Here is a 25,710-nt window from a genome sequence, read left to right as displayed (position 1 = left end):
GTTGGAGTAGGAATTTGTCGTTTCTTCACGTCTTCAACTCATTCATTCCTCTTTTGCTCCAAAAGGCTCCAATTTGCATCTTCTTGCACACTTTGGCCTTATAATCTGAAAATACACAAAAGTGGCCTTAAACACTAAAATAACTAAATAAACACAACATAAATGCACGAGAACAAGCTAATTAAGTCGCATGAATATGCTCCTATCAAATTCCCCCACACTTAACTTTTGCTAGTCCTCGAGCAAAACAAAACAACTAAAGAAAACAAGACGAAACAAAACAAACAAAACATAACCTAAACCTTCCAACATTTGCCTCAGGGATTTCCAATGAAACATGACATGTCAAAGATCATTACTCACATAGCTTTTAGTCTTCCTTCCCCTCGAGCACATACTTAATTATAGTCACCATTCACTAGTTCACATTTAATCAATTAAAACACATTTTGAATGTAGTAACATGCCTTAGAGAATTCCCTCAATTCCTCACTAGTTATGCACTCAATTTTCACTCATACTTTCTGACTACACACCCTACACTAGTTATATGTGAGAAGATTGATGTAAACATGAAAGACTAGTACTCACATATGTTATAACAAAGAACGCAATTTCTAGAGTAATTAAACGTGTTTAGATATGATCTCATGAATGGAACACTACTACTTAGATGCGAGAACCAGTGACACCATATGCTCATACCAAATTCAAACTCCACAATTGAAATGCACAACACTCAAGATAGAAGTTAAGGGTTGTAACGGGGCTTGGGGTATTGACTAACAAGGAAAGGTAGGGATAAACAAAAGTTCTTTAAGCAATAGCAAGTATAGTAATGAAATTAAGACCTAGAATTCCCTTAGGATGCAGAAATCAACTTTTAGCCAAATAGGGAAGATTCAAACAACTCTTAGGGCCTAATTCATTGTTTTGGGCCCTTACGTCAACAAACCACACTTTGGAACTCTTTTTCACTTCTTTTTCTTTTCTTCTCTTTTTTTTTTATTTTTATTTTTTATATATCGTGCCTATGGCACATCAACTCACATAATTACTCTTTCCCCCACACTTATTTTCTGCAACACATTAATCAAAAGGGAATTCATTCATGCTTACTATGCTTCAAGAACAAGGATATGGATGGTCCTATTCTAGGCTAGGTGAGGATAATGTGGGTTAACAAAGAACATGGGCTAACACGGCTCAATGGGGTTAAACTTAAACACAAAATGAGTGAAGGGCACATGGCTGTTTGGCTTTTATGGTGGTCACTACACAACTTCATCTTGAATATGTGTTATGCAAATCAATGACATGCTTTGAATGAAATGGGCATGAGTTCTAGCATTTGGAACTAAGTGATGAAACGCCTTCTAAGTAGTAACCAAGCAAAGAATAATGAGATCATGCAACGACTTAGAAAACAATGATGCACAGATTTGAACTCTCCAAATAACGTTTAGGCTCAAGTCTCACAGGGATGTAGCGTTAGTTTGAGTTCATTCCTTCAAGCATGTTACAAAAACTGATTTTTATCATTTGTGATTACATGTGAATTCGTAAACTATAACTACAACCAAGCATAAACCAAAGAGTATATCAAACGTCCATCCATGTTTGTAACTTCCTTTAACCATCATGCAATTAAAAACCAAATCCTCATCATTGCGTTGGAAGGTACCCTACGACACAAACAAACACACAAAAACAACTCTTTTTTGGGTTTTTCAAAACAATTTTTCAAATTTTTATGGTATTTTCGGATTTTTAAGTCAACATACTCTAAAACACTCTAAAATAGCTTAAAAACACTTAAAAACAGTGGGAAACAAGTTTAGACATGTTAGGTGGTAATACCCTACGGATTTCATGCAAAACTATCTCAAAACAGAATGTTACCCCCCCACACTTAAACTAAACATTGTCCTCAATGTTTTAGACACAATTGAACACATTACACATAACATAAAGTAAGCAACGAAGGAAAGGGTTTAGGGACGCAAATCTGAGTGTGGAGCGATTCCCAAGTTCTTCCTTTGTTGATTGCATGGGTTGCCTCCCAAGTAGCGCTTGCTTTAACGTCTTCCAGCCGGACGAAACCTTCTTTTAATCTTCACTCTGGCTCACGGCATGGAGGGGTATGTCCTCCATGGTATACTTCTTGAAATTTCTCGTAGTATGGCTCACTGAATGGGCGGGGATAATGATCCTCCCTGATGGTGGTGTTTCGGTTCCGACAATCCATATAACTGCTCCCACCACCTTTATATCGATTGGGCTCCTGCACCAACGAAGGTAACAACCTATTAGTTGAAATAGGAATTGAGATTGGAATTGAAGACTTACAAACATAGTGTGGTGAGGGCTCAAAAATGGCAGCCCTTTCAACAATGTTACTATGGCTACTTTCGGCCATATTGGGTGGTTGTAGACCAATCACTCCAAGTTCTTCTCCAATGGTGGTGCATGATACATCCTTCGTGGTAAGTGTGGATCCTTTTGGTCCTTTGTCCTTATGCACATCTACGACAAAGCAAGAACGACTATCGTTAGGATTCTTAATAGATTCATAAACATTAAATTTAATTACATCACCACCAAACTCCATTGTTAGTGCTCCTTTGGCCACATCAATCTTTGTTTGGGCCGTTTTCATGAACGGACGGCCTAGCAAGAGTGGCAATGATGGAGCATCGCTCGAATCCTCCATCTCTAAGACATAAAAATCTGCAGGAAAGATGAGATGATTGACCTGCACTAAAACATCCTCAAGGACTCCCTTGGGATAAACATTAGAACGATCGGCCAATTGAATTATAACGCCATCTTGTTTTAACTCACCCAGGTTCATAGATGCATAAATGGAATATGGCATGACATTAATAGAAGCACCTAAATCTAACATGCATTGTTTAAATCTAGTGTTTCCAATTGTGCATGGGATAGTAAAGCTCCCTGGATCCTTACATTTTGGAGGTAACTTTCGTTGCAACACCGCGGATACATTTTCACTTACTTTCACAACTTCCTTGTTTGAAATTCTTTTTCTAGTTGTGCATAATTCTTTTAAAAACTTTGCATACCTGGGCACTTGCTTAATGGCATCAAGTAAAGGAATGTTTACTTGGACCTTCCTAAACGTCTCCAGAATGTCATTCTCCTGTTCCTCCTTCTTTGTTTGCATAAACCTGCTAGGAAAAGGCACATTTGGTGGAATCACATTAGTAGGAACCGAATTTGACACATTCTTACCCTTTTTGGACAACTTGGACAAGTTGGAATCTTTAGAAGCTTGCGGCAAAGGTATGTCCACCTTTGCCGTGGGTTGTATTGCTTCCTCCTCTTCAATTCTTCGTTTTTCATCCTCTTCGGGGCTTGATGGTGATGGTTTGGATGTAATGCCAACTTCTTTTCCACTTCTCAAGGTGATTGCGTTGGCCGTTTCGAAACCACCCTTGGGGTTGACCACCGTAGTGCTTGGTAACTTACCATTTTCACGGAATTGTCCCAAGAATTCGGCCATTTGGCCCATTTGCTTCTTTAGCTCATTAACCTCCTTTGCTTGGTTCTGCATTCCCTGCGCCATTGTGGTTAGTAACTGATATGTTTTATCGTCATTCATAGACGTACCTAAGTTGGTTTGGGATGATTGTGCTTGAGGAGGTGGTTGTGGTGCCATTGGCCTTGGAAAGAAACCCGGGGGTTGTCGGAATCCACTTTGTTGGGCATATTGTGGTGCATCTCTCCATCTGAAATTGGGGTGGTCACGCCATCCCTGATTGTATGTGTTGGAGAAAGGATCACCCTTTGGTTGGTTCTGATTCCCAAAGCCCACGGCATTGGCAGATTCCCACCCTCCGTTCTCAATTAATTGAGGGCATTGATCAGATTGGTGTCCTTGAATGGAGCATACACCACAGATTGTACTTCCTTGCGTTTTAGGGCCTTCAACAAACTGCGATAACATAGACGTAAGGTTAGCCATTTGGGATTGTAACTCAGAAATAGAACTTACCTCATTTACATGCTGTGGCCGTGGGGTGTCTCTCTGCCCAACACCTTCATATTGTTGTGCATTGAGTGCTCGATTAGCAATGAGAATTTTGGCATCCCTAGGTGTCTTGTCCACTAGAGCTCCTCCCGCGGATGCATCCAACATTTGCCGTTCAAGTGGTAAAAGGCCTTCGTAAAAATATTGAAGAAATAGCTCATCCTTCATCTGGTGCTGTGGACAGGAAGCAACAAGAGATTTAAAACGTTCGTAATACGTAGGAAAAGATTCACCTTGGCTTTGCTGAATTCCACTAATCTTCTTGCGAAGAAGAATGACTCGTGATGTCGGAAAGAACTTCTCTAAGAAGGCTCGCTTCATACTCTCCCATGATGTGACAGTTCCGGGAGCCAACTCATACAACCAATCCTTGGCCTTCTCCACCAAAGAAAAAGGAAAAGCCTTCATCTTCAATATGTTGCTGTCCACGTTCACCGGTGTCATACTTAAGCACACCACCTCGAATTCCTTTAGATGCTTGTTCGGATCCTCCATGGCCAACCCATGGTATTTCGGAATATGGTGGAGCAAGCTGGACTTCAACTCAAATTCATCAGTCTTCTCAGGGGCTGCCCTAGGGTATTGGATGCAAAGAGGTGCTGCATTGGCCAAACCCGAGGCAGAAAGCTCCTTGATGGTTCGATTGTCCACTGCCATGGTTGGTACTTCCTCTTCAACCCAATCCGTGGCCTCCTCTTCAACCTCAACTTCAACTTCTTGCTCTTCTAATTCAGGTTCGGGACTAGGAGGATTAGACGGTTGCGATTTCTTTTTCCTTCTCAAAGTCCTCTCGAAATCACCGTCAAAGTCAGAGATATGCTCACGAACAGGTTGTGAGCCACGGGTCATAAACTAGTACCTGCACACAAGAGCAAACAAGGTTAGCAATCAACCTAATAGACTCGGCACAAGTAAGGAAATAAGGTGCCACACACGACACAAAAACAAAACACACACACACGGTGCAAAAAAAATTAAAACAAAACAGAAACTAAACAATTTAAACAAGACTCAAGACAAGGGATTAGCAACTTTGCTAATCCCCGGCAACGGCGCCAAAATTTGATGTGTAACTTATGTTGACACACAAATTAAACCCTATTTGTGACAATTGTAGTAATGAAGTAAGTAGGGATCGTTCTAACCGGGGATTAACTAGGGGTGCTAATCTAATTTGAATTGACTCAAAAACACAAAAACTAAAATTTAATTTGGTCGAATTTGAAAGTGTTTATGACTCCAAATGCTTAAAAACACAAAATAAAACAAATACGAATGACTACGACTCAACAAAATATGGGGGGATTGTGGTTGGATGAATTTAAACTAAATGGGCAGATTGTAAAGAAAATAGATTCTAAGACAAAATTTGGATGAATCAATGGATGATGGGATAGCTAAGGGGTTCTTCTCCACGCATGAAATATATGCAACGTAAATCAATTTCCAATTATCAATCCAATAAGTTGTGAACCTCGACACTCCAAGTTAATTAGGTCCGCTTAAATTAACCTTCAGATTTCCCTAGAATCATTGAATTGGATGAATATGCATCGCAAGCAAATTATTCCTAACAAATTCTCTATATGAACAGCATGATAAAGATATAAGTTAGAATCATTACGTTCTTTGGAAATCATAAGCATCGACAAGGCATTTGTAACTATGAAAAGCATGATACGCTTGCCAGGAATCTACTTAACATGATCGTGACTAGCAACCTTCACTACTTGTGAATATAAATTCATAACGATTAGGTGAAACAAACTTATATCCTAGCATCAAATTCAAGCATGCAAATTAAGCGTGCACTCTCAATCAACATACAAGAATAAGTTTTAAATCAAACGGTTAAGCAAATTGTATTCAAAACTTATGCAACGATAATTGGAAGTAATCAACTTATTTCACATATATAATCATGGTTTCGAATCACCCCCTAGCTAACTAGGGGGATTTAGCCTCTCATGTTCACAAAAAGAGAATTACAAATGAATTTAAACATAAAGCACAAAGGATTGATTACACCTAGAACGCCCAACGAATCCACGTGAATTGGTGCGCGTCGAAGCTCCTCTTTCCTCTTCTCCTTGATGCGGCAGATTGGGTTTTGGATGATTTTGGGTGAATTTCTGGGTTATAGATAGGTTTAGGGTTGTTTGGTAGTGCGGCAAGGTGGTGGAGTGATGGAGGAAGGGTTGTATGGTGGCTGGAAGTGTGGGGATGGCTGCGGCAAGGTTGGATTGTATGTGTAAGATCGCTGGAATGGAAGGGAGATGTCACGGCTTAGGAATTAGGGAAGAATGGTTGCGGCTGTGGTGGACAAAAGGTGAATTAGGGTACAGTTTTTAAGAGAATAAAAAAATGGGATCAAAAGTGATGGAATGCACGCAAAGGGAATAAAATAAATGGGATGGTGGCTGCCTAAAATTAGGGTGAATGATAGAATGATTAGTGAGTGGAGTTGCGGCTTAGGAATTCAATATTTGATGAATGGGAGACACGGCTTATAGTGAATGGGGTGTAAAGGTGGCTGCGGATGGTTTTGTGAATGAATGGATTAAATGGATGGCTACGGATTAAGGGAATTAGGGTGATGGAATAGATTGGCTGGTTACGGTTTAGAGAGGAATATGTGTGAAAGGGGGCTGAATGGGGGTGCACGGATGATGGAAAAGATGAATGATGGTGGCTGCGGCTTATGGGAAGGAATGGGAGAGAATGGCAGATTTAATTAGGGTGTGACGGCTAGTGAATAGAATAGGCTCTAGGGTTAAAAACAAGATACGGCTGAGATTGGTTTTGGATGAATCAAAGGCTATGGATTCAAGGGAGAGGGACGGCTGCATGAATTAGGTTATTAGGGTTTAGGGTTAGAGTTTAATGCATGAAATGGGCCTAAAATGCCCCCCTTGCACGGCAAGGGAAGAGAATTGGGCTAAAGCCCACGGCAAGGGCTGGAATTTGGGCTAGGGCCTTCGTTTTGTATCCTAAAGCGCCTACAAGGACTTCAAAGTGGCTAGAAAATATGGACGTTTAAGATTAGGAAAGGTTACCAAAACGGGAAACTTTGGGTTAACTTTCCTAAAATAGGAAACCTTGTTTGAGTAGGATTCCTCGTTTTGGTAAGAATTCATTGTTGGAGTAGGAATTTGTCGTTTCTTCACGTCTTCAACTCATTCATTCCTCTTTTGCTCCAAAAGGCTCCAATTTGCATCTTCTTGCACACTTTGGCCTTATAATCTGAAAATACACAAAAGTGGCCTTAAACACTAAAATAACTAAATAAACACAACATAAATGCACGAGAACAAGCTAATTAAGTCGCATGAATATGCTCCTATCAATGAGCTGCCGCACGTCCGTGTTGGTCTGCTCAAGGAGAAAGAACAGCTGAAAGGTAAGAAAGTTGGACTTGAGGTTTCGCTTGTTTAGAGTTAGGCCGATTTCTATAAACTGGGTTATGTAGATCATCTCTTTGGTAGGCATTTTGACTTCGAGTTTGCTGGGAAAGACTTAAAGACATTCTCAATTTCTCTGTAAGACTTGCTTGCCTTTACTTTTAAGGCTTCCATAGGTAAAGTAGTCGGAGAAGTTGGTGCCCAGGTTGGGGCAGCCAAGGGTGAAGTGCTGAATGATGCAGCTGCTGAGAATGTATCTACTACTGAAGGTGTGGCGACCGAGTAATATTTAGGATCATTTTTATTTTCCTTGTTGCTTTTTGCTTTGCTTGAACTCCAACGACCTTTGTTATTTGTTTATCAATTTTCCTAGAAAATTTAATAAACTTGTTTCCTTTGCTTATTTTCATTTTGCTTCATTTGTTTACACCCAACATTTAACCTTTAGATTAGTGGCATACGTGTTGCTTTTTTATAAGCAGACAAGCCCATGTAGCCTATATAGCTGTAGGTTTTGGTGTAAAAAATTTGCAAAGTTGTTAGCTATAGGGTCGGCAACCGGACGCCTTACTTACAGAAACAGATGAGTCTGTGTGACCACTTGGCTGTTAACTTTGGCTTTCTTCAATCCTTTGAGTTATGTGGCCTGCATCACAACATACTAAAGATTTCTGAAGCATGAAATTCTCTAACCTTTCGTATCAAAAGTATGCGGTTGTCTGGAATTTCGTAGGCAAAGGTCCGAGAAAACTCTTTACTTTTTATGTAACCAATTTTGTGGGTTGCGTAGCAAGTATCGCAACACTTTAGGAATTAGTGTAGATCTAAAAGATCATTCCGCGGTTGGCAGAGATGAAGCTTATCGACTACGTAGCATGTCAGCAGTGGATAAAGCTTCGTATATGAATGCTAACTGTTAGCCTTTCACAAAAATGTGCGGTTGTATAAGTTTAGTGCAACTTATTACTTGAAGGGTAAGGCGTAGGTAGTCTTCTGGAAACTGTAGGCTACCTTAGTGCACTCGGTAGCAGCTTTAGGGTTCCAATGCAGCCGTTCATAGGGTGTTTTGCGTAATGCGTCTCCGTTTCTAAGGCTTGGTTCCTCGCAGATTAAGCTAAAGACCAAAAGTCCTTCAGTTAGTTAAGCCTTGAAAAAGACCATTGTAGCTATTTCTAGGAATCCCGACGCAAGCCATCGTGCACCTAGTTACATCATGGCAGCCCGACTCATCTACGTCTAGATATTTTGAGTGTATAATTTATCCTCTCGTGTTAGAAAGCAAACCCATGCGGGTGTCGGGGAATTGGTTTACCCTATCGTATTGGAGAGCATGGTTGGTCCCCAGGGGGTGTAATTCCTAGGATAAGTCCTAGAAAGGGTGCGATATTTATTTGAAGTGCAAGAATGATCAGTTGTTTTAAGCATGCAGTCGAGCTAAGTTGTGAATAACTTCTGAATTCCTCTTTGAAAAACTAGTGAAACGAACAAAAACTTAGCTGTAAGGTAGGAATTGCATAACAACTAGATAATCATCGGCTTGCGAGGTGGTGTCCCTATAAACTTGATGTGTAAATTAGAGCAACCTAAAATAGCTTAATTCTAATCACGTTTATCAGCAAGTGCACGGTTTATAGATGGTATAGTTGTGCAAGTACAGAGTCGAATCCCACAAGGAACGGTAATTTAACTCGAAAACTAACTACTTAACACACAAGTGAAATTGAAAATATTATTGAGCAAGAAAATTAAAGGAAATATTGGTTATGAAGATTAATACTAAAAGATAAAATTGCTGAAAGTTTACGAAACTAAATAAAGCAATAACAGTAAAACTTAAGAACAAACAAGACGTTAAGGGCTAAGGCATCCAATTTCACCAATAACAATCCTATTCCGATTCTTAGCTATCAACTATCCAACTAACAACTCCTATGTTGATGATTAAGTTTCCCAACTCTATAATCCGGTCATGATGTATGCGTCAAATTATATTCTTCTAAGAAGTAACCTAGCATGGTGTATGCCTAGAATTCACAACTTGAAGTTCCCTAAGTACAATGGAAACTTTTATACAACCATACAAAACCTAGAACATGGTAGGGCTGGGCATGGGCCTGGTCGGCCCAATTTTGAAAGGACCGAACCAGACACAGGATTAAAAGAAACGGGCCAGGCCGGGGTAGGTACAAAATTTTTTAATACAGGAGCCGGACCTAACCTGGCCCGTTTGAAATGGGTTGGTTCGGGCCAAGTCCATAGGTATTTTTTTTTTCTCTTCTTCTTCAGCTCTCTCGATTGTTCTAGCAATTTGAGCTTGAGCCTAGCCACACCAGTAGCTTCGGTTGGAGCCGCTAACCCTGACACACAAATTGAACCAGAGAGACGTCGTTTTCTTCACAGATCTAAGACCTCCACCTTCACCATTACAAATTACACCAATTGATGAATAAAAACAAAATCTTACATACCCAGAAACAGATTTTCCTAAAAGCACTTATTATGCAATCACAGCCCAAAAGCCCTAAATTCCCAAATCAGAAACCCACATAATTCCTAAATCAATCGAAAGGCTTATGCAAAAATCCTAAACTCCTAAATCAGAAACCCTAATTCATAAATTACCTAGGGATTTGCAGGATGATGGTGGTATTCTCGATTGCGTAGATGATGTGGTGGTGGTCGGAATTCATGATTGGGAGGACCGGTGGAGAGTCAGGAGATGATGCCACGATGGTGATGATGGCTGGCTGCTGTGATGTCGACATAGTCGAGGTCGACTTAGTTGTTATGGGTGTGAGAGAGAACGAGAACATGTGGAGAGTTGATGGACAAAGATGGGAGCATGTGCTCGAGATTGAGGTCTGAGACGAAAGAGAAAAGGAGATTCCAGGAGGAGAGATCGAGGGAGGAGAAAGTCACCGCTCGCTGCTAGTACTCCAGTTGGGAATTCGAGGGAGATGAAGTCTATCGGCGTTGAGGAGAGTAGATGGTGGTGGTTGTGTTGAGGAGAGCAAATCCGGTGTCGGAGTCGGGATAGAGACCTCGAGGTTGAGGCTCAAATTCTATAGAGGGGAGAGTTGAGTGAAATGAATTGGGTCTGACATCTGAAAACAAGAGAGAGAGAGGGTGATAGATATAATAGATGGTAGAGATTTAATAAAGTAGGAAATTAACAGTCAGGGCCGGGGGCTATTTTCTCCAATTTGTAGAACCACCCCGCCCCAATATTTACCTAGACCCGCTGCGTCCCGCCCCGTCCCACCCTGTTTTGTATTTAGAATTTTTGGACCTGCCCTGTACCCTCTCCGAACAACATGGATCCACCTTAACCAGCGGGTCCAGGACCTATTTGCCCACACCTAGAACATGTTGTATGCTTCTAGTAAATTGTGATCTCAAATTCATGATTCGAACAGGAACATAACATGGGTGTATGCCTATGAACTTGCAACAAACATTTATTAATTCAGCCAAGTGATGGCCAATCGTTAAGAACGAAAGAACAAACGAATTAAGCCCAAAATTTGAGATTCATCATAACGAAATTTTTCTTGGATAATCAAATAGCTAAAACACAAAATATTCTTGTTATGGCTACATTGTAGTGTTAGCAAAAGAATTTAGAAACGCATGGTCATGGAAAACATAATTAAAGATAAGAAAAACATAAGAAACCATTGAACCAAAGGAAAATTTTGCGCTCCTCAAGCTACCGAACTCTTGTGTGCCTTTTTCTTCCTTTTCTGCATTTTTTTCTTTTCCTTTTTCCCCCTTCAAGTTTGCAGCCGTTCTCCCCTTTATTCCCCTACTTTGCGGCAACAACTGCTTGGAACAAAACAGTTCAATCCTTCCCCACCACCCCACCCCACCCACCCCCCCCCCCTCCCCGCGCCAATTTTTTAATTTTTTTTTTGCTTTTCATCTCCACCCTCCACTCGTATTTTGATGAGGATGAAGTGCATTATTGGGCCTAGAAGGGCAGCTCATATTTCTCCATCACACTGGTTAGACTAATTTACTTGTTGGGCTTTAAATCTCCAACTCAAATGAACTGCACAGATTTGGCTCAAATCACTTAAAATGCAAAGTTAACCGAACCTGGAAATCCCAACAGTAGTCACTAAGACAATCATAATTCATTGCAGGAATATCAGATTGACATGATTCCAACTCCATTTGAAAGAAGACTTCTATATCTTTTCATCCATATATGGTGTGCAATGAGGTTCCTCTGGATGAATAAATGGCAGCCCATCAAAGTCGCTGGACTGAAACTCCCATATCCCAGATTTTCCAAATTTTGTCACCTCCATGTCGTAGGCATCACTTTGATATCCTGGGATCTTCCTTTGAATGTTTACAGACCGTTTTTAGGCTCTCAAAACTCCTCTTTTTAGCCTCAAAATCCCTTTCTTTGCAATTAATCCTACAAAATAAGAAAACCACTAGTAAACTACTACTAAAGGATGAAAACTATACATAATCCAAGTACTAAGGTGATAAAAACTTGTATAAATATGAGTCCTATCAAGTACCCCAAACTTAAATTTTGCCAGTCCTCTTGCTAAACAAAACAAAAGAAAATTAAACTAAAACTCAAAGCAATCCTTCCAACAATGGCACCCTCAGGAAATTCAACTCATAAACATGATCAATATGATCTCAACAAGTATTAAAGATTTTCAAATCAAACAATTCACAAATTTTCTGAAATCGACTCAGCATCCTTGAAGTGTGTGAGCATTAACCATTTTTAACACAACTTTTCATGATCTAGATATGTATATGCAAATTAGCTCAACTCCAATTCCTCACAGGGTATACATTCATTAACTCATATTTGTAGGTTGGTGTGTTTCGCTCAAGTGATCTCATTAAACATGCTGCCATATACTTGCTTGTCCACCTAACTTGGTATCAATATCAAATAACTACTTGGATCAAAAGTCTTTCGCAGGGTTGTATTGAGGCTAAGAGTTAATTGGCTAACAAAGAAGGGTAAGAAAAACACAAAATCTAAATGACTTGTAGAGCTTACAATTACTTTGAAAAAAGAAGTAATAATCTAAAAGATATATGAAGCACTTCTACTCTATGCAGAGACTATTTTTCATTTGGTCTGATCTTTGAAACACTCAATTCATTTTCTTGTAGTAACAACAACGTACTTTTTTAATTTTTTTTTAAACATGAAAAATGAGAAAGATTGAAATTACAATATTCGACCCTAACAACTACTCTACAAGCTCTTTAGACAGGTAGGATTTTTGTTTTTGTTTAGTTTTATTTTATTTTATTTTATTTTTTTTAACAAGGGTAGGTAGAAATATTTAGGTTAAAGAAACAAGAAAGGTTCACATTAAAGGCTCAACAGGGCTAACTAGGGAAAATCATAATAATGGTTGGCTTGAAAGGCTCAAACGAAAGAAACAAATGCCTTATCACTTCCAAGTTTGTTACATGAATTGATGAGTGTATCAACAGGTTTAAGAGAAGTTCTAGAGATACAAATAAAATGAGAACATTCCCACAAGAATAAATGAGAATTGCACATAATAGTTCAATCTTGAATAGGCTCAAATGCTCACAAGGGTTAAACAAATCTCACAAAAAGGAAAACAACCGAAAAGTTCAACAAAACTTTAGTTTTAATGAAAAATGACAAATAAAGGTGTAGTGAATAGTACTAGGAAAAGATAAAAATGTGATTTTTTGTTAAAAGTGAACAGTATCGGGAGTGTTTTGTTAAAACTCCCCTCACAAAATCCACATACAAGTCTCTATATCATGAAACCGTCATATTAACATGGTTAATGTGCCCAAGAATTTTCAAGGAAAGTCATGTCAATTAGTGACAGTAAGTGAATAATCTGTAGACCATAATTAATACTCACCAATCTCATATCAATCATACAATGTACTTAAATCCAATTCTCATCATAGGTGTTGGAAGAAACAAAAAAAAAAAAAAAAAAAACATTTTTTTATAAATAAAAATAAAGTACTTGAGCAGACTACATGACCACTTGAGCAACAGAACACATACTAACTTTTTGCTAAAGCAGAAGAAAAACCACCGCTTGAGCAACCTAATTTTTTAATTTTTTGACAATTCATAAAACAAAAGCAATGAAAACCCAAAAATTAAAGTTCCCACCCCCAAACTTAAATGAAATATTGCCCTCAATGTTTGCAAAAACTAATACACGCAATACATTCACCAAAGCAAAGAAATGGAAAGACCACATAAAGAAAAAAAAAATTGAAAAAGAAAATAGAAATTGCAAATATAGGATTTAGAACGCCCTTTAATGAAGTATTGAAGTCGACAAATCACCCATTCACTTCCACTTACTAGCATAGGCACATGGCAAATATCTGCAAATATTAGATAAACATTTAAAACATGATAGAAGCATCAAAAACACAAAACAAAAATAAACTAAAAGAAAAGGAACGAAAACACTTAGTTGGGTTGCCTCCCAACAAGCGCTAAGTTTAACATCTTCAGCCAAACGGACGACCCCCAAACTTAAATGGAGACAACAGGGCACTTATCAAGATATAAAGCTTCAAAAATTTCATGCGTTGCATCCTCCCAGTTAAGCTTCAGTCTTTGTCCATTCACTTTGAACGTGGATCCATCCTTGGGATCATGAATTTCAGCTGCACCATGAGGAAAAACATGTTGTACTAAGAAAGGACCAGACCAATGGGATTTGGGTTTACCTGGAAAAAGGCGGAGTCTAGAGTTATAGAGCAACATTTTCTGACCCGGAAAGAATTCTTTTCGAACAATTAACTTATCATGATAAGCCTTCATTTGATCATTGTATATCCTTGCATTCTCATAGGCTTTATTCTGCAGTTCTAGTTCATTCAACTAAAGCTGTTGTGCTCCAGCCTTGTTTAAATCAAAATTCAGCCGCTTGATAGCGCACAAAGCTCTATGCTCCAACTCCACCGGAAGGTGACAAGCTTTCCCATAGACAAGTCGATAAGGAGACATGCCTATGTGGGTCTTATATATAGTTCTATACGCCTACAAAGCATCATTCAAATGAACAAACCAATCCTTCCTTGTAGTGTTGATCGTCTTTTCCAAAATTCTCTTGATTTCTCTATTTGAAACCTCAACTTAACCACTTGTTTGAGGATGATAAGATGTAGACACCTTATGGGTTATGTTGTACTTTTTCATGAGAACTTCAAAAGGCTTGTTACAGAAATGAGTGCCTCTGTCACTGATAATGGCTCTAGGAGTCCCAAATTGAAGAAATATGATGCCTTTGAGGAAAGACAAAACAACTTTATGATCTTTGGTTCGAGTAGCCAAAGCCTTAACCCACTTAGAAACATAGTCAACTCCCACCAATATATACTGATAATCGTAAGAGCTTGGGAAGGGTCCCATGAAATCAATACACCACACATTAAATAACTCAACCTCTAAAATGTTGTTGAGTGGCATCATGTTTGGGTGCGAAATATTTCCCATTCTTTGGCAGCGATCACATCTCTTGCAAAAATCATATGCATTTTTAAACAAAGAAGGCCAAAAGAATCCATATTGCAATACCTTAGTAGTAGTTTTCTTAGCCTCGAAATGTCCTCCACTTGCATAGCTATGGTAGCAAGTAAGCACACTCTGCTGTTCTTCCTCGGGAATGCATCTCTAAATAATTTGATACGGACAATGCTTGAACAAATATGGATTGTCCCAAAAATAATGCTTGGCCACAGATTGAAGTTTCTTTCTGTCTTGACGATTACTCATTCCAGAAAATTCTCCGGTAGCCAAGTGATTCCCAATATTAGCAAACCAAGGAAAATTTGTTTTGAAAATGGCAAAGAGTTGTTCATCCGAAAAACTCTCATTCAACGGTAACTCCGCTTCATCATCTCTCAAAGCTGAAACTAACTGAGAAAGATGATCTGCAACTAAATTCTCTGACCCCTTCTTATCTCGAATCTCTAAGTCAAATTCTTGCAACAAAAGAACCCACAGATTAACCTGGGTTTAGCCTCTTTCTTGGTAAGCAAATACTTGGGAGCTGCATGATCAGAAAATTCAATTAACTTAGAACCAATCAAATAAGACCTGAATTTCTCCAATGCAAAAACCACAACTAGCAACTCATTTTCAGTGGTTGAATAATTCAATTGAGCATTGTTAAGGGTCCTGCTTACATAATAAATAATATGGGGTAGCTTGCCAACTCTGTGCCCTAAAACTGCTCTTACTACATAATCAAAAGCATCACACATTAATTCAAAAGGAAGACTCCAATATGGAGTCATCATAATAGGAGCAGAAGTTAAAAGATTTTTAAGATAGTTAAAAGCATGCAAACACTCATTATTAAAATCAAAGGTGGCATCTTTAGCAAGGAGATCACATAGAGGCTTCAATATCTTAGAGAAATCTTTGATAAATCGACGATAGAAGCAGCATGCCCCAAGAAAGATATAACTGCTTTGACCGAAGTTGGTGGTAGAAGCTTAGCAATTAAATCAATTTTCCCTTTATCCACTTCAATACATCTACAGGAAACCACATGTCCCAATACTATGCCTTGTTGAACAATGAAATGACATTTCTCCCAATTCAAGACCAAATTGGACTCTTCATATCTTTCTAGAACCTGAGATAGGTGATCGAGGCAATCATTAAATGAAGAATCAAATACTAAAATTTCATCCATGAATACCTCGGTAAATCTCTCCACCATATTAGAAAAGATGGCCAACATACACCTCTGAAAAGTAGCAGGGGCATTGCATAACCCAAACGACATACTCCGATAAGCAAAAGTGCCAAAAGGGCAAGTGAAGGTAGTCTTCTCTTGATCATCTGGAGCAATAGGAATTTGATTGTACTCGGAGTAACCATCTAGAAAGCAATAGTGACTATGCCCTACCAATCTCTCCAACATTTAATCAATGAAAGACATAGGAAAGTGATCATTGCGTGTTGAATCGTTCAACTTTCGGTAATCAGTACAAACTCGCCACCCCGTTGTCAACCTCATAGGTATCAACTCATTGTTTTCATTTTTTACCATTGTTATACCACTTCTCTTTGGTACCACCAAAATTGTACTCACCCATTTTGAATCTAAAATAGGATAGATAATCCCAACCTCAAGTAATTTAAGAACTTTTTTTCTTTCCACTTCTTTCATATTTGGATTTAGCCGTCTTTGATAATCACTAGTTGGCTTAGCGTCATCTTTAAGAAAGATGCGATCATACACATGGAAAGGGTAATACATTTTATATCCGCTATAGTCCAACCCAAAGTCATCTTGTGCTCTCTCAACACCCTTAAAAGCTTCTCTTCTTCTACCTTAGTCAATTTTAGAAGCAATAATAACTGGCAATGTTTCTGATTCACCAAGGTAGGCATACTTCAAGTGTTCAGGTAGTTCCTTGAGTTTCAACTTTGGAGGTTTCTTGACTAACTGAACAAGATTGCTGAAAATGAGAGGAAGTTCCTCAAAAACATGGTGACCTTGGACATGATTACCTGGAACTTGGTGCATACTTTTAACCACAACAATTACTAGTAATGTGTCAAGCACAACTTGCATTTCATAAAGTTCACTTTCCAATTCGTACTTATCACAGTTTTGAGTAAGACATGTCTCCAATGCATCTGAGCAACTAGTAAGATTGAACAATTTTTGTACCTCACGATCAATGGTGTCTACTCGAAAACAATCATATACCTTCCCCGGTAACTTCATGGCATCAAAAATTCTAAATTCGATTGTTTCCCCTAAGGCTGTCATTGTTAAAAGACCTTCTTTGACATCGATCTTAGTCCCGAATGTAGCCATGAATAGTCTTCCTAAAATAATCGGAATCTCTTTCTCAGGCATCGGAACAACTTCCACATCAAGCATAATAAAATCCGCCGGTAGGATAAAGTGATCAACTTGAACAAGAACATCTTCTAGAATTCCCCTCGAATATTTTACTGATCGATCTGTGAGTTATAAGACTACTGAAGTAGGTTGAAGCTCTCCCAAACCTAGTTGTTCATACACTGAAAAGGCATTAGATTCACACTAGCCCTCAAATCAAGAAAAGTTTTTTAAACATATGATTACCAACAATAAAAGAGATGTAAAACCCCCTGGATCTTTTATTTTCATTGGAAGCTTCCTTTGTAGTACTGCACTGACTTCTTCAGACAACATCACTTTCCCATCTTCCTCGAACTTCTTCTTGTTAGTGCATAAATCTTTCAAAAATTTTGCATAAGAAAGAATTTGCTTGATTGCATCAAGGAGAGGAATGTTGAACTCCACCTTCTTGAATTGTTCAAGGATGTCTAACATTTGCTTGTTCTTTTTCAAATTCACTAGCCTTTGAAGATATGAAATTGGAGGCTTGTAAACTCTTTCAACAACTTTCGGAGTGTCCGAAGTGGTTTTGGCATTTGCAGAATCCTTTTTAGGCTTAGAGTGCAACTCTGGAACAACTGGTGATGTATAATCTACTTTAAAGTTTCAAGCTCAGTTTCCTTTTTACAATTTTCTTGCCCAGTGATCTTACCAGTCCTCAAAGTTACTACTTTGGCATGCTCAAACTGTTGATCCCTTGGATTTGGCTTAACTTGGCTTGGAAATTTTCCACTCTCTCAGGTGTTCATAGACTGAGCATTTTGCCTAACTTGACCCTCCAAAGATTTCAAGGCTGCCTTCATAGTGTTTTGTCGAGTTGTCATGGAGGTCATATTTTGATTAAAATTATAAAATTTAGTCAAAACCTTATTGTTTGCATCATCAGTTCTCTGCATGAATCCTTGCATCATAACTTCAAGTGAAGATGAAGTACAATTTGGCTTTGTAGGAACCATTTGCATGTTCCCTTGATAAGATCTCGGCTGTATTTGCATATTACCCTGATTATATTCTGATTACCATTCCAAGAAAAGTTCAGATGATTTCTCCACCCCTGATTATAAGTGTTAGAGAACGGTTCATTCTTCAGTTTTCCTTGATATACTTGAAGCTGATTGGCTTGATCAAACGTATTCTCATAATAATATTGAGGACATGCTTCAGTGACATGATCAAACTAAGAACAAATAGAACACACCGACTGCACTTGAAAATTTCCTTGATTTACTAGAGGCTGATTTTGATATTGTTAACTCACTATGCTCATCAAATTAGCCATTTGTTTCCCAAGTGTTTCAACCTTGGCTTCTAACCTGGTATATAAATTGATCTCATACATTCCGGCCTTCTTCATTGGTGCTTTAGTCTTTCGTTTTCCTCTATGAGCTGATTAAATGGCTAAAGTCTCAAACAAGACTATAACATTCGGATAGGACTTCATCATCAGGCCATCTCCGCTTTGGTTATCCACTCGCTCTTTTTCACTCTCATTAAGTCCATTATAGAAGAACTTAATTTGTAGCCAATCTGCAAAATTGTGGTGATGGCACCTACTCAGAAGCTTTTGATAGCATTCCCATGCTTCAAAAAATGGCTTATCTTTCTCTTGTGAAAATTGCATGATTTATTGCCTCAAAGCATCTGTTTTAGTCTCTAGAAAGAACTTCAAAAGAAAAGCATTTGTGAGCTTAGTGAAACTCTGGATTATTCTTGGCTTCAAATTATGGAACTAATCTTTGGCTTTGTCCCGGAGTGAACAACCAAACGATCTCATCCTGATTTGATCTTGATCTATGGTTGGATGAGTGATTGTGCTTGTAGCTTCAACATAAAGCTTGAGATGATCAAAGGAATCCTCCTGAGTCAACCCATGAAAATTAGACATCAACGACAACGTGGAAGCATTCAACTGGATACTCGGAGGAGCACCATTCAGAAGAACTAAGCACTGAGGTACGTTAGTGAAATGGGGAACCGAATTAGCCGCTGATGAGTATATTTTATATTATATATTTAACCCTATTCTTAGTATATTTTGGTTAATAATTTGGAAGAATTTTGATACTTTGAATTATATTTCCAATATAGGATTTTCGACTTCCTCTGGAGCAAAACATGGTCAAATGGACGAATTTTGGAGTAATTCCAATTGGAGGACGTTCGTGAGTCACTTAGCTTGATCGTGTCAAAATATCAGATTTTTCTACCAAGCGATGATTTTCTGGCAATAAAATAAAGGAGCAATGTGCAGTGCTGGAATAGTGACGTTTCGGGCTTGAATTGCATTTTTGGAGCCCAAGATGACCTCGGATGGGTTTGTGGCCTTCTGGAGATGTGTTCAGAATGTTATTATCTTTAAAACAAGCTATCTTGGGCCGGATTTGAAGAAGATTTGAGGCTAAAACGGGGCTGAACAGTTTCTGTGCAGTTTTTCCTAGTTTAATTAGGCTTTATTTTCTATTTTATTTTATTATTATTTAGTTTCTTAGTGGGAATAAAATACCTTAGGGTTAGGGTTTGTGTTTTAGCTTTTAGGGAGATATTAAAAGGCTCAGCCGTTCTAAATCTTGGAGTTTTTCTTTTATGTAACTTTTGGAAGACAGAGAACTTGGTTAGGGTTCTTAGAGATTTTCTACTTTAAGGTGTTTTCATTCCTTTTATTCTTAATAATATGTTCTATGATTTCAATTATGAATATGCGTAACTAATTCCTTTTGCTAGGGTGAAGCCGTAAGCCTTAGCATGAATATGTGATTTTTATTTAATTGCTTATGATTGATTGCATGCATACTTTGAATTATTGATCACCGTGATTAAAACTATCTAATTGTCTTGATGCCTGATCACCATTATGATCTTTAGAAAAGTAATTTGATGCAATTTTGGTCGGAAGGTTCCCTGAAATTGATGCTGGCTTCTTGTGATTAATGATTGTAATTTCACTTAAGATGAACACCACGTCTTAAGGGTTGCATGGTTTTTCAAAGGGTTTTTATAAAGCATAATGAGTCTCTCATGTTCAGATTTAATCCGAACGTCCGGACGGGTTGCATGTTAGATATACGTTCTATGTTGGAGGTTCCAAGTAGAATATAAATTAGAAAAACCTAACCTTCAAAGTGGCATGTGTAGATCATAAGTAATTGATAAAAATACATAGGATTGCAAGGTGATGGTGGAACTCTAGTGTTTTCTTAATTTGATTTTTCCAAAACAGTTTTATTTTCCTTTCATCTTTAATATTGCATATTAGTTTATTTTTATTAATTAAATTCGTTTTAATTTAGGTAAGTTATAAAACCAATCATCTCAACTTTCTGCTTTACAGTAATTAATTGAAATTTAGTTTGTTTCGAATTATTTAATAATTCCTGTGGAGAACGACCTTGCGAGAACCGCTTATACTACAACAACCTTGTCATTCTTGCAAGTAATATAGGAGTTTTTAACCCATTTGCATGTGTGGTAAAATCTCTATCAAGAAACTGGCGCCGCTGCCGGGGATTATTTAAAATAATTCGTTCTAATCAAATTTACAGTTAGTTATTGCAGTCTATACACAAAAAAAAAATAAAAAAAATAAAAAAAATATTACATTTCGTTTTCATTTTATTTTTACAGATTACAGCAGTACTGCAGATTACAACAATCTGTGCATGGTCAGAACTAGATCAGCAGCACAAAAATTGATTCCATTTGATCCAGAACCTGAGCAATCTTTAGGGAGGAGACGCATGAAACAAAATCTGCAGTGGGTTCCTTCCCTGCAAGGGACTTTTCTACAATCTTTGTTTTCTGAGGATCTGCACAGTGAAAACACAATGGCATTTGTTATTCCAGAGGGTGGTCAACCTTTAGGGGATTCATTAACAGCTCATGCCACTAACATACCAAGTTGCATTACTTATCCGGACGTGGAGGAAGGGTCTGCATTTGAAATAAAGCAACACATGTTGAATATTCTACCTACATTTCATGGGTTATCAACCGACGATCCTAACATGCACATTGCATAATTTTTAATGGGATGCAAGAATATTTTGGTGAGAGGATTTTCAGCCGAATCTATTAAGCTCCGTTTATTTCCATACACTCTGAAAGATCAAGCAAGGAGATGGCTCCTCACACTTCCATCTGGAAGCATTAGCACTTGGAACCAACTCAGTGAAAAATTCTTAAGCAAGTATTATCCAGCTTCAAAGACTCTTGACATGAGAACTCAGATTTTATCTTTTGCACAAAAACCAAATGAAGAGTTTCATGAGGCGTGGGAACGGTTCAAAGAGTTGATTAGAAAATGTCCACATTCGGGTATTAGCAGTACAGATCAAATTCACATATTTTTCAGAGGGCTAAATATGACTACAAAAACTCTTGTCAATGCTTCATGCGGGGGTTCGTACAAGGATAAAAATGCGCAAGAGGCTTGTTTGTTATTTGAAAAAATGGCAACAGATACACAGCAATGGGCAATTGAGCAGCCACAATCTAGGTCAGTTTTTGAGATGTCTAATGGTTCTCCATATGTGTCAGCACAAATTGAAAAAATGGAGAAAAAGCTTGAAAGATTTGATGCAAAATTTGACATGTTATTACAAAGAATTCCAGGTTCACAGGTTGCTGTACAGCAGCCCTTGCAAGCTGCCTGCAGTATTTGCAGCATGACAACCCATGATTTTTTGAGCTGTCCACATAAAGCTGCTTATTCGGAGTTTGCAGCGGAACAAGTTAATGCATTTAATAATTTTCAGCGTCCCCGTTACGACCCATATTCAAATTTCTACAACCCTGGTTGGAGAGATCATCCTAATTTGAAGTGGGATAGAGATGAACATGCAAAGCCTCAATTTCAACAACAGGTACAGCAACCTGCTGCACCTAAGGCTACTTGGGAGATTGCAATTGAAAAATTAGCAATTGCTACAAATGCAAGATTTGCACAGACCAATCAAGAAATCCAAAATATGCATGCAACAATGAAAAATATGGAACAACAAATTGGGCAGATTGCATTGCAGGTTTCAGAAAGAGCACCCGGTACATTTCCTAGTCAAACAGTACCTAATCCAAGAGGACGAGAAGAATGCAATGCTATACGGACTTTACGGTCTGGCAAAAGTTATGACAACAAACATGAAAATTGTGCCGGAAATTCGCAGGCAGCACCACAACCACAAATAGATTCGGGAAATGTTGAAAAATCTAATATTTTTGTAGATTCTGCAAATTCAGGGCAGCCACAAGACAGATCCGAAAATACTGCAGAAGCTACCACAAAAATTGCAGAACGTGTTTATGTGCCTCCAATGCCTTATCCTGAGAGGTTGAGGCCTAAAGCTAAAGATCAACAGTTGACAGATTTTATGAAGACTTTGGCTAAAGTTCAGATTAATCTACCATTAATTGATGCAATCAAGAACATTCCATCTTATGCCAAGTTTTTGAAAGATGTTTGCACAAAGAAAAAGAAGCTTCTGGATTCTGAAAAAGTGATTCTAACAGAACAGTGCAGTGCGGTCTTATTACATAAATTACCTCCAAAGAAGAAAGATCCAGGGAGTTTTACTATCTCTTGCACCATTGGAAATTGTGATTTTAGTAGTGCTTTAATTGACTTAGGTGCTAGTGTAAACTTAATGCCTTATTCTGTTTTTAAACGTTTAGGTGAAGGAGAGCTGAAGCCAACCTCCAGCATTATTCAATTGGCTGACCGTTCAATTACCTACCCTAGAGGAGTCATTGAAGATGTTATTGTTAAGGTTGACAATCTATATTTACCAGCTGATTTTATGGTGTTGGACATGGATGAGGATTTGACAACACCCATCATTTTGGGCCGTCCATTCCTGGCAACAGCCCGGACTCTTATTGATGTTGAAGCCGGAACTCTAACATTCCGGGTTGAAGATCAAACGGTTGTTTTTAGGTTGTTTGAAGCTACCACACATCCATGTGATAAGCAAGAATGCATGCGTGTTGATGCATTAGATGGTTTGCCTCATGCCAAATTTGTGACCAGATCATCAATTGACAATCTGCCCATAAAGACTCAAAATGTGATTCGTGAGTGTGATAGTAAAGCACAGCAACACAAAGTTCAATTGCTTGAAGTGCAAAAATCAAAAACAGATCCGAGCAACCAGATGGACCGAAAACACCAAAATGTCAAGAGCAAGAATAAAAAGTTGCATGGTAGTCCAAGTTATCAAAAAATACAGCCTGGAAACAAAGTATGGTTGTTAAGTTCAAATTTCAAGTCAATTCTAGGGAGACAAGAGTCTCGGTGGAAGGGCCCTTATATGGTGAAGCAGGTTTTTCATAACGGTAACGTGGACATTGAAAAAGAGGGCAAGGGTTGTGTGCTCAAGGTCAAGAAGTATTTACTTAAACCATGCATTGGGAAATTTGGTACAAGTGAGTCATTGACTCTAAAGGAACCAGTGATCTGACTACCAGACTTATGCGACGTCTAGCTACAGACTTAAAATAAAGCGCTTATTGGGAGGCAACCCAATTCTCTAACTTTTTCTTTATTATCTTCCATTTTTATTTCATCACTTTCAGTTTCAAGCTGCATTTTATTTCTTAGGGTATCAAAAAAAAAAAAAATAAATAAATAAACAAAAAAATTAAAAAAGAAAGAAAACAAAAATTATTTGCATTTACTTGTTTTATTTCAGTTACTGATAGCATCTTCTACATGTTATCTCTGAAAACTTACATCACTTGAATTTTTTTATGCAGCCAGCACACAAGAAAAACAAGAACTAATGCACAGAGAGATTATTTCAGACGGAATCATGCATCCAGTAGTAGATCCACATCAATCATCAACCACATCTGTAATACACAAGCAGGGACGGGATGTTATACCTCTCTATTTTGCTACGCGACCATTCTTCCTTGAAGGCAGCTAGTTTGGTCAGCCAAATGTGTCTTTGCCAATCTGGGGTCATCCCTGTAACACAGCAATCAAGTGTATGAGTTACTGTGGAAATGTTCATATATCAACAAATGTGGGTACTTTTGGGATTTATCGCTTTTACATTTGAAAATGCCACGGATGCCAGTATTTAAGTTTGGGGGTAGATGAGGAAGCACATTCAGAAATGGGGTCTCCTCACTGGTGGACAACAACATTTTCACCTTTGCAAAACCCGGATCTACAATGTCGTAGCTGGTTGATTTCAGGTTTTAGCCGAGACAAGCGAGTGGTGTGGATCAGCTCAGATTTGGAACGACTGGGGGTCCTCACACAGATGAAAACACATGCATGTGTTAGTTTACCACATAAATCTGAAAAGAAGAAAAACAAAATACAGACACACATGGAGGAGGGATTTACTTTCATGCATCTCAGTTTTCCTGCTTACTCCACCATGGATGGGTTAGAGAGACACGGAAGTGTGTATGCTCCTTGGTTTTTTGTTGCAGAACGAGTGAAGAAACTGCTGCATATAGGAGGTTTGTACAAATGGGCGCTGGACTTGAGAGGAAATGGAGAAAAGAAAGCCTTTCCAGATTTTCTAGAGAGAGAAAGGGCTAAGAGGAATAGGTTTGAAATGAGAGTAGTGAGAGATGTCTCTCATTTTTCTAGAAAGAACAAGGGGCTTCGGGGTTTACAACAAATAATATTATTATCTTTCTGCACAGGGGATGGGAATGGACAGAAGAGAGCCGTTTGGCTCTGGGCTCGAGGCTAGTGAAAGGGAATCCAAAGCGTGTTCAAGAATAGCTAGGTTTTTTTTTCAAATGACGGATGCAGCTGCTACACCAGCTTATATTGTGGCTGTTGCTAGGTTTTGACACAAGTGTGGACTTGTACGTATTGGTCAGCGCGCATTCGCTGGTCCCAACTACCAGGTCCTGCTTTCGAATCCCCAAAGTGTCCAGTAGCGTTTTTGTTCTCCACATTTTTGGTCAGCACACCTTGGCAAATTCACAGTTTCCTCTTCAAATCTCTGGTGTGTTAGTTTCTCTTTCCTTTTCTTTTCTTTCTTGTTTTCTGTTTTATTTTATTTTATTTTCTTTTATTGTTTCTCTTTCCTATTTTGTTTTCTTAGGGTATTTTCTTTATTTTTGATATTTGTTTTACATTTTATAGGATTCAGTAGTTTTGTTTATGTTCTTGTCTCTTCTATTTATTTTCCACACCTTGAGGACAAAGTGTGAAATAAGTTTGGGGGTGGGAAATAACATTTTAGGTTTTTAATTTTTGTGTCAAGTTAAAATTTTCATTCTTTGTAAGTTAATATCCATAGATTATTTTAAACGTTATAACAAATGGACATGGTGAAGATTAATCTCACATTAAAGTCTTTTCTATTTATCGTTGCTTAGACAC

At 38.3% G+C, this 25,710-nt stretch overlaps 1 long non-coding RNA gene and 1 other non-coding gene across 3 annotated transcripts; both read right to left on the bottom strand.

The window, feature by feature from the left end:
• Positions 1 to 20,864: 20,864 nt before the first annotated feature.
• LOC137714199 (uncharacterized) lies at positions 20,865 to 24,945 on the bottom strand. Of its 2 annotated transcripts, XR_011065409.1 has the most exons (4): positions 24,712 to 24,945; positions 24,413 to 24,607; positions 24,240 to 24,324; positions 20,865 to 21,169 (listed from the first exon to the last, which is right to left on the bottom strand). It is a non-coding gene; the product is annotated as an uncharacterized lncRNA (long non-coding RNA). The 2 variants fall into 2 exon arrangements; XR_011065408.1 differs by having other exon boundaries at positions 24,413 to 24,945.
• Positions 21,575 to 21,679, bottom strand: LOC137716650 (small nucleolar RNA R71). Its single transcript, XR_011065715.1, has one exon. It is a non-coding gene; the product is annotated as a small nucleolar RNA R71 (small nucleolar RNA).
• Positions 24,946 to 25,710: the final 765 nt, after the last annotated feature.

The sequence above is a fragment of the Pyrus communis genome, chromosome 14 (assembly GCF_963583255.1).
Source record: "Pyrus communis chromosome 14, drPyrComm1.1, whole genome shotgun sequence".
Classification (NCBI taxonomy): domain Eukaryota; kingdom Viridiplantae; phylum Streptophyta; class Magnoliopsida; order Rosales; family Rosaceae; genus Pyrus; species Pyrus communis.
The sequence above is the reverse complement of the archived record's forward strand: the minus strand, read 5'-3'. Positions and strand labels throughout refer to the sequence as shown.